Below are 15,901 nucleotides of genomic sequence, written 5' to 3'. Positions count from 1 at the left end.
TCTAATAAAGTTAGATATGATAGACCTCTGGCTATCATTGAATGTATGAAGAGGGGTATACATATTTCTCAGCTGTTAATGGCACCTTTACAAAAACTAATCATATACTAGGGCATAAAAACCTCACCACCAAATGCAGAAATGTTAAACACATCTTTTACAGACTATTGTACAATAACATTATATTCAAAAACAGGCTGGTAAAGAAATGATTAAAAGTTAACTGGAGATTAAATAACAATGCTAAAGAATGGATGGAGTGAACAATAAATTACAGAAATGATAGAAAATTTCATTAAAGATAATGATTACAGTGAGACATTATTTTTGTGATGCACCTAAAACCATCTTCTGGGGAAGATAAGTATAAGGTGTGTAAAGAAAGAGGCATTTTTTTTTTGACATGACCAATATAGCAATTTGTTTTGCTTGGCTGTATAATTTTGTTACAAGGACTTTTCTTTCTTTTCTTTGGATCCTTTTTTTTTTTTTTTCCCTTTTCTTTGTCAGTTGGGTGGAGGGGGAAATTAACTAAAAAAAGAAAATCCCTGAGAGAGAACTATCATTGTTGGAACAAGTTTTTAAAGGAGGTAGGAGGTATGGGGTTAACTAAGTGAAATGAAATTAAATAAGAATGTGTATGTATGCATACATGGTCTGATAAATACTCTAACCTATAAATCTATAGTACACAGATATACCACATATCTCTACATCTATGGAAGCTAGAAAAGGTACACAGAATAAACTTACCTTCTAATCAATAGATCTAAGAGTTTATCTTACAAATAAATAAATAATATACATTTAACTAAGTGAGCTGTTGGGTCCTCATTACTCCTCATATGGACTCTTGCAGCAGCCTCCTAATTGGTCCTCAAGATTCTCATCTCTCCAGTTCTTATTTATTCCCGCAAAGGTATTTCCCATGCACCAGTATAACTATATTCCTGGAAAGAAGCCATAGTGCTTCTCTTCTGTCTATAGTATAAAATACCAACTCTTTCTGTTGGCATTTAAATCTCCTCACATTCTGGCCTAGCTCTACCTTTCCAGGCTTGTTGCATTATTCGTAACCTCCATGTATGCTGCATTCCAGCCAGACTGGTCCACTTGCTGTTCCTCAAACATGACATTCTGTCATTTCCTTAACTCTATACAATCTGTGCCTCCCTAGACTATACGAGTCTTAGAAATCCCTGGATTCCTTCAAGGCTCAGCTCAAATGTTACCTTCTACTGGAGGATTTGCCTGATTCCCCAAATAATTAGTATCCTTCCCATCGCCAACAGTATTTTGTGTTTACTTGGTATATGTTTTGTGTCTACTTATCCATGTACACATTGTTTCCCCCAATAGAATGTAAACTTTGTGAGATTACTGTGTCATTTTTGTCTTTTTAATCCTCTAACATTGCATAGTATCTGGTAGAGAGTGGGCAATAATACATGCTTGTGGGATGAATGAAGAGAAAGATTTTTTTTAAAGGAATTCTCTATACCAAATCCCAGTGTAGGATTGAAAAATTTAGCTTCCACACATTTCACTCTCCTCTTCATTTCCTATTGCCCAAGAGATGTTTTCCTTATGATGGTCAAGTTGTTTCCCTTTTAATACAAATGATAACGTTTTCAGTAAATACTCCATTTTGCCTCTATGAAACAGAAAATTGTTACTAGCAAAAATATCTGAAAGCACCCAGGAAGGGATATTTCTGCCATCAAAGTGTTTATTTTTTTAAAATTTCTAAGTAAGAACTTGATGCTTTCCACCACTCCCTGTAAAACACAAAGCTAATGATTATCATTTGAAAAGAAATTTGAGAATGATTGGGCTAATAACCTTATGATAAGATCTTTAGGTCTTTATATACATTTTGTCAAAATTTATCCAATTTTATCATCCAGAATTTTAAAAAAACTGATCTCTTTTTAAAAATTACTTATCCCTGAAAAGCAGAACTGGTAAGCATCATATATTATTATTATTTATTACTACATTTATTATTCTTAAAGGATTATGACATTTCAAATTTGTTGGTTTTTATTTACATAAGCAAAATTTTCACCCAAAATGATGTTTTAGTAAATTAAAAATTAAATTGTTTGCTACATAATTTTAGCATTTAGTATATTCTTCATTAGTCTAATTGTTTGAGAATTGATATCATTAGTATATTACATTGGGTAACTCTATTATCAGATACATTTGATTAATCAGTACAATTCATTTCTGAACCATTTTGGCTAACAATATTTTATTGCTTCTATATTTAATATATCTATTAAAAGTTTTCAAGTATTTATTAATGACATTTTGTTTTTTCCATAATTGTATTATGCAAAGTCAATAAGGCAAATTTAAGTTCAAGTTTGAAAATTTTTATTTTAGAAGTATGAAAAAAATATTGTTGCCAACCTTACATGTGAAGAGCAGCTAGATGGTACAGTGGATAGCATGCTGGATCTAGAGTATGGAAGACCTAAGTAACTCCAGCCTCAGAGACTTACTAGTTGCATAACCCTGAACAAGTCACTTAACCTTTCTCAGCCTCAGTTTCCTCATCTGTAAAATAAGGTTAATAATAACCTCTACTTCCCAGAGTTATTGTGACAATCAAATGAGACAACGAAAAGAGCTTTGCAAAACTTACAATGCTAGATAAATTTCAGCTATTATCAGTATCATTATTATTATTATATTTCAGAAACCATTAATATTACATTTTTAGAGAATAATTAGGGTACAAAGTATCATCCATATCACAGGTAAAAAAGGTATACAAAAAATTAAAATTCATTTTACTTACTGACTCCTTCCCCATCATATGTTCTCAAGTCCTCTGGGTTGTCTAAGTTCTTAGTGTGAGTGTATTTAAGATCCAAAGCTCAAACTAATTATTAGAGTTATTGTTTATATGTCTCTTTGTTCAGCACACTTAATTGGTAGTTTATCTCTTATCGTTTTGGGAAAACTAGAGAATAGTTGAGATCAGTTTCTATTGTACGATGTATTTTTAAGCAGTTATTTGTTTATATAATGTTCTCCTGCTCCACCCCGCCATGCTTTTGTATACCAGATGTCCTTATCTTCCAGCCTTTGATGGCTTAAAAAAATTGTTGTATGTTGACTATTAAATGCTGCTGATTCTAAGGAATACATTCTCTTAAAAGTTAAGGTTTTTAAGAGCCCTATATTTAATTCTTTGTGAGTTCTAGGAATTTGTTTAACTAGAAGAAGATGAAGTGTTAATAATTTCTTAAATTCAATTCAGCAAAAATTATCAAGCTCTTATCCTGAGCAGAGCCCAGTGCTAAGTGCTAGGGAAGATACAAGTTTAGATAAGACATGGTCCCTATCCTCATGAAGACTTATAGCTGAGTAAGAAATCCTAGGATGGTAAGCTCTTGAACTAGAAGAGAATTCAGAGGCCATCTAGTTCAACACCCTCATTTTACAGATGAGGATGCCCAAGAAAAGGGGCAATGGGTGTTAAGAACTGCACAGTTATCAGACCAACTTAGTTGCTCGTACTCTAAATGTGAAAAGCTTTTTTTTTTTTTTTAATTTAGTGAGCAATAGGCAGAAATAATACTGGATGAATGGAATCATATAGATCAGAGGATTATCATAAAATCAGAATTAGAAGGGGCCTCAAAGGTCATTGAGTACAATCTGTTCATTTTACAAATAAGGAAACTGAGGGATATAGAGGTTAAGTGACTTACTCAGGGTCATACAGCTAATAGGGGCCTGTGATTGGATCTCACCTAGGGTCTTCCTGAGTTCAGTACTGCCCTATCAACTACATCATCCTACCTCTCAACAAATGAGATGATCAGATAGGAATTGCAGAAAAGGTGAAGGTTCTACCTGTTGAAGGGGGAAGGGAACAAACATTTATTAATGGGTAGAGAAAAAGACTTTACATTACAGTACATTAAAACCTGGTCCTTTCTTGTCTTTCCAGTCTTTTTGCACCTCACTCCCTTCCAGTGACCAGTGATCTTGGCCTCCTTGCTGTCACTCACAGAAGACACTCTATTTTCTTCCTCTATGTCTTTTTATTTGCCTACTATGTGCCAGACACTGTGCTAAGAACTTTACAAATATTTCATCTGATCTTCACAACAAGTACTGTTATTATTATAATTTTACAGTTGAGAAAACTGAGGCAGACAGAGGTTAAGTGGCTTGCCAAGGGTCACACTACTAGTAGGTATCTGAGGCTGGACTTGAACTCAGATATTCTGGACTTCTGGGCCTGGTCCTCCATTTGTCTCTTCATTTGCCCTATTGAAGCAAATGCAGGAATTAGTAGAGCTGATTTCTTCCTGTATCCAAAAGCAATGAAAAACATCATTTCATTGGACATTTGGTCATCTCATATTACAGTGCTCATAAGTATTCACAATGAACTATTATGAAAATAATGCAACTTATGTGCCATATGTTATGAGCATGAAAAGGTGATGAAATTCTATGAAGAATTAGGTAAGACCCCACAGGTTTAATAACATATACTTCAATACTCAGTGACTTCAGGGCAAAATATAGAAATAGGCAAAACCTATGAAAAATTTGATGGAAAATATAGTTCAGGAGTCAATAATGAGAGAGGTCAAAGACAGAAGCCTCACGCATATATCATGAATACTTCCTTTGAGAAAGGAGTCAGAAGTACAAAATAGCAACATTAAAATGAAACATTACATTTTAGCAGACAGGAAATGGATAGTTATCGATTCTGTTTTCTGTGTATAATGATCACCAATTAGTTAAGGAAAATATAAAAGAAAGAATAAAAATAAAAAAGAAATGGTGTGCAACAAAAACAACTCCGATCTGACCTATTTTAAAAAAAATATTGTTGCTAAAAATGGGAAATGGATAGAGAAAATAATATTGATTTTGCAACAATTTCATAGAGAAATTTAACTGATATACATCGACTGTCACAACAAGGGGGTCAAAAGAGCAACCACACATCTTAATTCAGCAAGCATTCAGATTTGTCAAGTAGATAGAGATAGCCACAATCAACACATTTTGAATAGAAACATGTAAAATCTTACAAAGAATGATGGATAAGATTATGAGCAGTAACAAAACAAGAAGTAGTGGATAGAAAAAATGTGTAAAGAAAACTTGGGGAAAGATTCAAGTAAGAAAAAAATCATTGTAATACCATTTAAATATGGAAAATAGGTTAAAATATAGAAGGTGGAGAAAATTTACCAAATTTACAAAGAGATGTTTATTACAAATCCTTTGTGCTATCAAGGACAATTGAGCCCTCACATTTGGACCTTACATTGAATTGCACCATAACCTGGCTCTTCTCTTTTCAGTTCTTATATGTGCTTTTGGAGCCAGTTTCTCTGGCCTTCTTGCAGTTCCTCACACAAGACACTCTATCTTCTGCTTCATGTGTTTTCACTGCCTACCCCCTATGTTCTTTCTCTTCACCTTTAACTCTTGATTTCCTTGGCTTTCTTCAGATTTCTGCTAAAATCCCATCTTCTGCAAGAAGCCTTCCTAGGTCTCCCTAATGGTAGTGGCTTTCCTCTGAGATTATCTCCAATTCATCCTGTCTAAGGATATTTCATTGCTTGCATGTTATCTTCCCCATTAGATTGTGAACTTCTGGAGGGCAGAGACCCTTTTCGTTTTTTGTTTTTTTCTTGTGTCTCCTAAGGACCTTGCACAGTGGCTGGCAGATTGTAGGCGCTTAATAAATGCCCATTGATTTGACAGTCCTGAGTGTGCTCAGAGCTGGAGTAGAAGTAACACTGAAGAAAATAAAGATGATAAAATAGTTGGGCTAGAGTAAGTTAAAACAGAGAGAGGCACTTCCTGTGGTACAGGCAATAACATGTTTAAGTATTCAGTGATCAATTCTCAAGGTATTTTAAAGAGTAAAAAAATAATCAAAGCTGTGGAAAAAATCTTAGGCCTTATTGTTACTCTCTTCCCCCCTAAAAGAAGACAGCACAACCCCTCTATACTTTACATGCTCATTTTCTCATACCTACAAAATTTTAAAGAAAGTAACATATGCATGTACTGAGGACATTTTTGATGAGGGTAACAGAAAGGAAAAGGTGGACTTTTTGCAATGGATAATCTAAAATAATCCACCTGACACAATTGACTAAAAGAAGGGAAATAGGATGAGAATCAGGATTTATATAACATCTACTATGTTCCAGGCACTGTGCTAAGTGCTTTACAAATAGATGCAGAGAACACACAATCTTTGTGCTTATCATTTGTTAACTATTAAAAAATATTTAATTCAGTAGAGAATAATGCCACCTTAAAGGCTCTTCAAGTCTTTGAAAGATGCAACAACAAATAACCTCTTTTGAGACTCTGATCATTAATAGCAAGCAGAAAGAGAGATGTATATTTGACGAAAGTGTCTGTTGCTGTTGTGCAGGGAATTCAGTACAATTCATTTTGACAAGTGATTGCCTATGGGTGGTAAAGTGATACAGTTTCTCTTGCTTGCAGATGCATCCAGTCCAGAACACTGCAGATGTTATGGATCTCCTAAATGATATCTGTAATCATCCAAGACAGTTTTTACTACCTATCCACGTAAAGCATAAGTAGAAGAAGAATGTCTAGTGCCCAGATTATGATACACAGTTGAATGGACAAACGATAAAATCTGTCCATAGCTCTGGGATAGATATTGCAATATGACAGTAATCTGGTCCCAGAGTTAATCAGGAGGAAAAGACTGGACTGGACTGCTTGTGGAAAGCTGCAAAGTTCAGTTAATGACTCCAAGATTCTTCCTGAAACAAAGGATCATGTTTTCAATACTAGTATACTTCTGGTGATGGACTGTTGCAAACTGAGGGAGAACTGAAATTGAGAATGACACAAAGGGCAATGCAGAAATTCATGGGGCAGGGGAATGAGCAGGCTAAAACACATTATAAACAAGGAATTACGGAGAAGTTGTTTAAAGGATGGCATAAAGTAAACATATGAATGAAAAAGATGAGCTGGCCACATGGAAAAAGCTAGAGAAAACTGTAGCCTCCATGTACCATAGGTATCATCATCATTTCAAGTGAAAGTGAGGAAGGATCATTGCATATAGGATGTACCTCCTGTGATGAATTTATGGAGGGACATGGACAAGAGTCTCAGAGGATGGGCAGGTGTGGATAGGTTGTGATCTACATCTTTGGAGAGAGTACACACATTGATAAGATCGTAAATTTGTTAGAGTGAAATATGTGCTCTACACTCCAGCCAAACTAGATGACTTTTTGCTCTGAAACATTCTGACCCCACACCTTTACTTACATTTTTACCTATGTCTGGAATGTCTACCCTCACATATTTAACCTGTTGTATTCCTATTATCCTTTAAAATCCATGTCAAATGCCATCTCTTCCTTCATTCTCCTCAGCTTTGGTAATTACCTTCCAACCCCCATATCTCATAAGATACTTTATGTTAGACTTCTTTAATGCTCTATTATATACTATTGAGTATGAGATCTGAGTTTGTGGTTTTCCCCAACTATACTATAAGCTATGTGAGAAATAGAGTCTTTTTTAGTTTAACTCTTTATTCCCTAGTATTTATCCCCTGGTACTTTACACACAGCAGAGAGCACTTGATAAAAGTTTTGTTAATTTATTGATTTGAAGATAGAGGTCTTTGGAGAAGATGACCTTTTAATGTTTCTTTCAGTTATTTCTTCCCATGATTTGATGATTAGCACACACCACAATTGGATGTAGAAATTATTTTTTTTTTTACTTTTGAAGAGTTACATGTTGAAATGGAAATCCAAGTATTTGAGATGGATTAATTTAGTGTCTAATACTCATTATACATTTCCTGAAACATTCCAGAGGAAGGATATCATTTTGCCTGTCTGTCTTTCTCCACCCATTTTTATATGCATATGTATGTGTATATGTATGTGTTTATATTTATGCCTATGTCTGTATACACATATTATATATGTGAATAGACATGTACATGTACATATACATATATATAATACACACATATGTGACATTGTTGATTTCAGTTTAAAACATCATATCAAGAATATTCCATGATATGAAAGGGAGTCTGGCCACAAAACTAGAAAGAAAAATCCTGCTGTTTTGTCTACCTTCTTCCAACTTTGCTGGAGTGTCCATTTAAAAATACATGTTTGGAGTCTTTCTAGATTAATAACTGAAATTTCTTAGATTTTGGAAAGTAAGTTTTATGATTTTCATAAAAGCAAAATTCACATTAATCTTGTGATGGCAAAGACATATATATCCTCTCTCTTGCTAATTTTGGCTATGATGATTAGTGGTTGAAATTTGCAACTAAGAAGGCATATTTTAAGAATTCCATTTTGCATTAGATTTGCAATAAATATTGACTTTTACTAGATAAATATATTTTTTCTTTCTAATAGAGAATAATGTCTCTTGTCATGTTCACTTCCAACTTTGGCCATTTACTTGATTTACTTGCTTTGGAAATTATTTTAAATGACACATATAATTGTTTTCAACATGATTAGGCAGAATTATTGAATATTTCTCCCATCTATGAACTCTGATAAAACTTTACATCTCTTAGGGACTTTTCCTTAGGACGCTCTTCCCCTCAAACTTTTCTAGCTTGGTTAAGATCTTCCTGGCTGGCATAAGCTTTGAGAACCATCCTATCATGGGTCATTTCCAGCTTGCTTCCGCGTAGAGCTAATTCAAACCCTACTTCTTAAATGAAGTATTACTATACTTCTTCAGCCCAAATTGATCTGTTCCTTTCTTGGGCTATCATAACTCTCATTTTCTATACTATTCACTTTTTTACTCTGAATGATATTATTTGTATCTGTATCTTTTGTATCTGTACTTGCACTTTTTTAAAAGATTTTATTTTTGAGAGCATTATTCCTTTATAAATTTATTTTTGTTGATATCTTTTGAATTTGCATTGCCCTCATTTCCCAATATATCTTTTTTTTTCCTTCCTGAGGGTAATCTCACATAACAATGAATGCAAATGAGGGGAGAAAACAGTTTAGCAAACTAGCTAGCACATCAGCCAAGCTTAACATTATTTATAGCATTCCATGTTCATAGTCTCTCATCTCTACAAAGAAGGCAAGGATGGAGATGTCTAGAGGGCATTATTTTCAAGTGAATTTCAGGCTGAATAAAATAACTGAACTGAAACATTCACCAGGTGGACACTATGCTCCTCAGGATTGCTGGATTATCACATTCCTCCTCTCTTATCCAATCTGCACATGGTCTGATTATCTCAACACAAGAATGGATGTGGCTTTGTGGTCTATGGGAACAGAGGCTTGTGGAGCTATATAATACAACATTAGATCTGGGACAGATGAGGAAATTGAAATCTGGAGAAGTTAGGTGACTTGCCCAAGACCACATGACTAATGGAGCTATAGAGCCTGGATTAGAATCCAGATGTCATGCCTCATTTATTTCATACTCATTTATTTCAGTCAATAGTCAGTCAATAAACATTTAGAACTGTGCTAATCAAACTCCAGATTTTCTCTTACCCTTCAAGCTGGTTCTCCAGAGAGAACAGAATAAATAAGGCACTGTGAAATAGACATGCTGTTTCTGTGATCTGTCATTTTTGCTTTTTTAATTAAATTTCTTTTTAAATGCTAGTCTATTAAGACAGGTGGTGGTTGCATTACTTCTGTTGCAAACCCCTCGTTCTGCCACTTCTTGCTAGTTAAAAAGTTCTAATTAAACATGCTTTAATGAGAGATGGAAGATAGCTAAGATCATGGGGTTTTGATTCCTGAGAGATAGTTCTGACTTTTAATAAGAGAGCAACACTCTGGGTCCCATACCCAAGGAAGGTACTCGGAAAGGATGCATTGAAGTGATTACACAAAAGGATGTATTAATTGGACTTCACCAAGACATTTGGTTTCTAGAAGTATTCACATTAGGACCCGTGCACTGTGTAGCCAAGTAGAGCTATTGTCTTTGGAGATTTTTTCCAACCACAATTTGCAGAGTTATTGTGATATCAACTGAGAAAATGTAGAAACGAGTTTGACAAAAAAAGAAAAGGTTAAAGCACTGAAAATGGTAGATTTTTATTATTGTTAATAATGTAGCCTTTGAGAAATAGTTGAAGGAACTGAGCTGTTTAGCCCAGAGATGGGAGGGGTGACATGCTAGCTGCTGTCAAAAATCTGAAGGGCTGCCCTCGGAGAGACGCTAGAGTTCTCTGTCACTCCAGAAGGAAGCATTAGGCCAGTTTATGCTTTCTATATGCAGTTACAGCTTTATGATGGGGGAATTACAGCTGCATGAAAACTTTTATTTCAAGAAAAATTATATGACCACCTGCTAGGGGGGAAGCTGTGCAGGGGCTTCCTACTTCAGGCACAAAGTGAACTCAGTGACCTCTGATCCCTCCGAGTTCCCTAATTCCCTAATCCCTGCTCTCCCAACTTTTAGAGCCTGCGATTGTGACTTAAAAAAACAGCCCCAAGTGGGAGAATAAAGGGGAAGGGAAGAAGGATGGCATAGAATATAGTGGCAAGGGATATATGAATGTGAATGTACATATACTCACATCATACTAATACTTCAACTTTTTTGTTTTCTTATGTATTATTTCACTTGATTCTCAGGGCAATGCTGTGAGATAGCTTATATTATCCCCATTTTATAAATGAGAAGGAAAGCAGAAAAGAAGGCAAGTGTTTGGTTCAAAGTCGGAGATAGGATTAGAATTAAGGGTTCATAACTCCTCATCTAATGCTCTGTCTCCTCTCCGTGACTGGGTCTTCATTGCCACAGGAACACTTTGGGGCTACTTGAACACGTGAAGTGTTAGGTAGAAAATCTTGTCTGAGTCTCCATTGTTGTATGCAAAATTTGTAACCTGTTAATATTTTGGTTTTCCACAGTAAAAATAATTGGATGGAAAAATTAAACATTCCTTTAAACAGTTTTGTTGATGCCTTTTGCTTTTTATACCATGTTAACTGATATTCCCAACCACCCTGACAATGAATGGTCCCTTGTAATGATAACAACAATGATAACCGAAAACAATAAATAAGACCGCCTGACAAAATGACCATATCTAGCAGTTATGTAGCAGTCCATACCTGGCTGTAGTCTCCCACCTCCTTATTCTGAAGAGAAAAATGTGTTTCATTATCAGTTATCCAGGACTAAGATTGGTTATTACAATTAACCTGAGTCCGGTTACATTTTAGAACACTTTTGTTTCTGATTGTAAAGCACCCTTCTGCTCACTCCAACTAAACCTATTCTTTGTCTTTAATCCTTCTGAGTTCCCTAAATCCCTAAGCCCTGCTCTTATGATCACTTCCTCCCTTTACAAACTTGACCCTATGCCATCATCTTATACCTTTACATCTCTGGTCTCCTTATTTTGTTGTCTGTCATTCACACTCTGCAGTTACTTAAACCTGTGACACCACTCCCACCCACCTTCTCCACTTCCACTCCCATGTTACTAACTTAGACAACTTTGGATCTACTACAAATGTCATGATCTGATCTCCACTGAGCCCTCACTGTTGCACAACAATACTTTTATTCTTCCCTGTTTGATGGCAGTGCTCTTTTAAACAATTATAACAAACCTGTCTTTCTCCCTTATTTTACTCTCAGCAGATTTTCTTGCCACCTACTTGAATGGGAAAATCAAGTATATGCATCTCAAGCTCACACCTGTTGCCTATTTTATACTTCAAAACATCTTCACTGTCTTCTTTGTCATCTTCTTTGCTGCTTTGTTAAGTGGAGGTTAGGGACTGTGATAACTGGGCATAGAAGTTATTAAGTGTAACCAGAATGAGAGCCCCATCATGTCTTGCATTTGATCAGCAGAAATTGTTGATAATTCCTCCAATGTCTCTTTAAGGTGCTGCTTCCCGTGCTCCTCCTTTCCTGTCTAACTTAATAAACAAACAAAGAAGGGAGGACAGAGTTGATGCCACTGAGAACATCCCAGCTCCCATGCCCAGAGACTCAGTGGCTACAGGAAAAGCCCAAATCTGGATCCATGTACTAGAAGAAAGTTCTTACCTTTCCTTTCTTGCACTGTAGAAGCAACTTTCTCCCTAACCTTCTCTCCTACTGAGGTTAGAGAAACCCCAGAGTTTAGGGGGCATGGCAAAAAGCATGAGGATATTAAGTGGTAGAACTCATATTTGAACTCATTTCTTCTGACTCAAAATCTAATGTTCTGTCCACTACACCATTGAGAAAAATGATTATGATTAACCAATTATTGATATGGGGGGGGGACACAGAAATCCAGGATTTTTTTCCCTTTCTGTTTCCTCATTTAAAGTCTAGACCTTCAAGGACATTTCTGACTTTGCCCAAAGAATTCACTCCACCCAGACCATCTTATCTAGGTGGAATTTTTACCCACCATTGCTCATTATTCCTACATTGGGTGAAGAATAAGCCCTTTTGTATAGATTCAGAGTGGTCTGGCTTAAGATGAGTCTCCTTGTTTAAGAGTGACATGATCACAGTCAAGTCCCTCAGCCCCTCATTATAATAAGCCCAGCTCTAATTATAATATTCATTCTCTCATTAATTGTTAACCAGTTAGAGTTGATTTCCACCTATCAGGGACAACCCTTCTCCAGCGTATTAAAACATTCAGGGGTCTCCAAGGTTCATCTTTGGTTTCTGAGAGTACCACTGACCTCAATTTATTGATTATTTGCTAGCCATAATTAATAAATTGATCATTAATTACCCAGAAACTCTGTCTCTCAGATTTTTCATTCATCACACTATGTTCCTTTCCAATTTGATGGTCAAGTGAGGTAAGTAGGTTTTTTTGATGAGCTTGTGGTGAAAGGTGGGAAGCATGGACAAAAACACTCTCTCATTCTCTCTCTCTGTCTCTCTCTGTCTCTGTCTCTTTATTTCTCTGTCTCTGTCTCTGTCTCTGTCTCTCCCTCTCTCTCTCTCTCTCTCTCTCTCTCTCTCTCTCTCTCTCTCTCTCCATCTCCCTCTCTCTCTCATTCAGTTCCTTTCAGGACAATATGGTATCATTTGGAGTGACCTGCAGTGGTGAGTGTGTGTAGGTGACAATAGAAAGCTATAGCAAAGGCACTGATGCTCAGGGCTTTCAAGAGGGGAAAGCAACAGTGAAATGATTTGTTATTGCAATTGAAACCAACTCAACAATCCAAAATTCTGTTCTACAAAAGCCAATTCACCCATAAACCACCTTTGGAAGTTACAGCAAGGGGAGGGCAGACCAATGACTACTGATGATGCATTCCTGAGGCAGCCTTAATTATCCAATGTCTTTGTTTCCCTTTCTCTTTTTCTCACTGTCTCATGGACATTTCCCTGCAGCTTTCTAGGAGTTGGTCAAGGGGGAGAAAGAGAAAAGGAAACTCTACACTGTGAGGAAGAACAGATTCTTGTATTTGCTGACAATTGCTCTATTCCCAGTCTTTCTGGTCTGCTGGTTTTGTAGCATGATCTTTCACACTCAAATAATAAAAGGGAACATTGGAGCAGCATTGAAGAGTATTCATTCAAGTAAGCAGCCTTGGGTCTGAAACCAGTGATACACTTTAAAGATTTACAAATTAAGAGAAAAGTGTAAGAAAGTAAAGAGTGAAGTCATTCGTGGCCAAAAGAGTAAACCCTTGGTAAAGGAGGCAGTCATGGGCAAAGGCCAAAGGAGCAACGGGCCTGTACTAATAAATCTTGTGTTAGAGCCCAGGCTCTGCCATCTATTGGATGTCCACCTTGGACAAGTCACTTAACTTTTCTCATCTGTAAGTTTTTTTTTTATCTGTAAAATGGAAAAATAATGCTTGCTCTACATCACTCAGACTTCTCAAGAGGACCCAGTGATGTAATATATGCAGCTGATTTTGAAACCATAAAGTGTTAAATAAATATAACCCTCAGTTTGGGCTAGGGAGGGGGTATTTTTGTTGTTCTTGATTGCTACAGAGTACAAAAAAGAACTCTTAGGCTCTGTGTTATTGTTTACTTAATGATTAGTTTATGCAATAGTCATTGCCTGCATGCTTTGATTCTACCTCAAGCATGCAGGCAATGACTAAATATTTTTCCAACTCCTCTTGGCTGCCAAAAACTGACTTGTGACCAAAGTTCTCATCCTGAAGAATGATAGAAAAATAAAGGGAAAAACAAAAAGTTCGAAAATTTGTCTGCTTTTCCTTTCTTTCTTTAGAAGCTGCTGAGGTAGTGAAGATGCCAAACGTGAATAGATTCAGGTAGAAAACATCTGAATTCTGATCAAAGGGATGAGTATAGAAGAGGTAGGAAAAGTGACTAGAAGCTAGATTTCTAGTAAAGGTTTTGGAGAATCATCAGCTAAGGGCAGCTACTGTTTGCAGTAGAGCAGGTATTCTTAACCTAGAATCTGTGAGTTTTTTTCCCAGTATTTTGATAACTGCATTTAATAACAGTTAACATTTAAACAGTTATCTCTTCCACATTGCACGGGTTGGGGTCATGGTGCCCCGTGGTCTGGAATTTCTGTGCAAATCCCACCCCCCACACTTTGTACCAGAGAAGAAGTGTTTCTTTTTCCTTTTTCTTTTAAGGTTAGGGTTAGGGTTAGAATTTAGGGTTATGACAAGGGAACAAGATGTTTACAGTATATTATTATAAAATTTAGGTTGATATTACACAATACTATACATATATTTTATGCATTTCTGAGTTTCTAAACTTTTTCAGTGTCATTTGCAAGCCTTTGCATGTTGTCTGTGGCTCCTGCAAAACTCCCCCACAATTCCCATTTAATTTCTTATGCTGACTTGCAATATATTGAAACTATGATGGGGAAAGTTGCAATGTGGAAGGGATAACTATATAGTACTTATTCTGCATCAAGCACTGTGCTAAGCACTTTACAATTATTATTTCATTTGATCCTCACAACAACCCTGGGAGGTAGGCACTATTAATATCCCCATCTTACAGATGAGGAAACTGAGGCAAACAGAGGTTAAATTGCTTGCCCAGGGTCACACAGCCAGTGGGTGTCTGAGGCCAGGTTTGAACTCAGGTGTTCCTGACTCCAGACCCAGCTCATGCACTATGCCACCCAACTGCTTCTCAATTCAACATAATTGGTTTTCTTTTGTGTATTTTCTTTTCTACATTTGGAAACATTATCATGAGAAGGGGTCCATGGGCTTCACCTGACTGCCAAAGGGGTCCATGAAATGCACAAAAAAGGGTCAGAGCCACTGCATTAGAACTTTGGCAGTAATCTGCTAATAGTGAATCAAAAGTACTTAAGGAAGTAAGCAAGGAGCATTATTCTGGGAGAAAAGACAAAAGAAGTCCCAGAAAAAAAGATAGGAAAGCTTGAGATAGACAAAGCTATGTTCCTTGAGGTGTGTACATGGGACGTGCTTGGGAACTTTCTGAGACTGGTCAAACCCAATGACCTCATCACTACTAACCGTTTACCAGGTAAGGGCTCCAATGGAAAAAAGTTGGATTTGGGATAGGTACAGAAAGCTAAGAAGATAGTGTTTGACAATTGGATTTCGATACCTAGGTCACAGTATAACATATAGAAATGACTGGCATGTAATGACAGATTTGGGGAAAAGAAAAATATGTCTATATATTTCCAAATTTATTAAGAGGATTTTAAACAGAAAATTGAGGTGGAGAGGGGCAAAACTTCCCATAGAGCATAGCAGTTATGGCTCAGAGAAAAGCGTATCAGAAGAGAGGTTGAATGACTCACAGATGATAACAGGAAGAAGTTTTATAAAAACTTACAGCCTCAGACATCTGCGTACAAATGTGCAAAAAACTGGCAGTAAACAGAATGAACAAAAGATAATAA

General features: G+C 36.3%; 1 long non-coding RNA gene across 1 annotated transcript in view; it reads right to left on the bottom strand.

Moving 5' to 3' along the window:
* The window catches only part of LOC114047917, a 34,318-nt gene extending 31,442 nt beyond the window's left edge, over positions 1–2,876 (bottom strand). Inside the window, exon 1 of the long non-coding RNA XR_003569686.1 lies at positions 2,810–2,876. This is a non-coding gene — a long non-coding RNA (uncharacterized LOC114047917). The remainder of the gene's footprint in view (positions 1–2,809) is intronic.
* Between the last annotated feature and the right edge of the window lie 13,025 nt (positions 2,877–15,901).

The sequence above is a fragment of the Vombatus ursinus genome, unplaced genomic scaffold, assembly GCF_900497805.2.
Source record: "Vombatus ursinus unplaced genomic scaffold, bare-nosed wombat genome assembly UNPS02014791.1, whole genome shotgun sequence".
Lineage (NCBI taxonomy): Eukaryota > Metazoa > Chordata > Mammalia > Diprotodontia > Vombatidae > Vombatus > Vombatus ursinus.
Note: the sequence above shows the minus strand (reverse complement) of the source record. Positions and strands in the feature narration are given on the sequence as shown.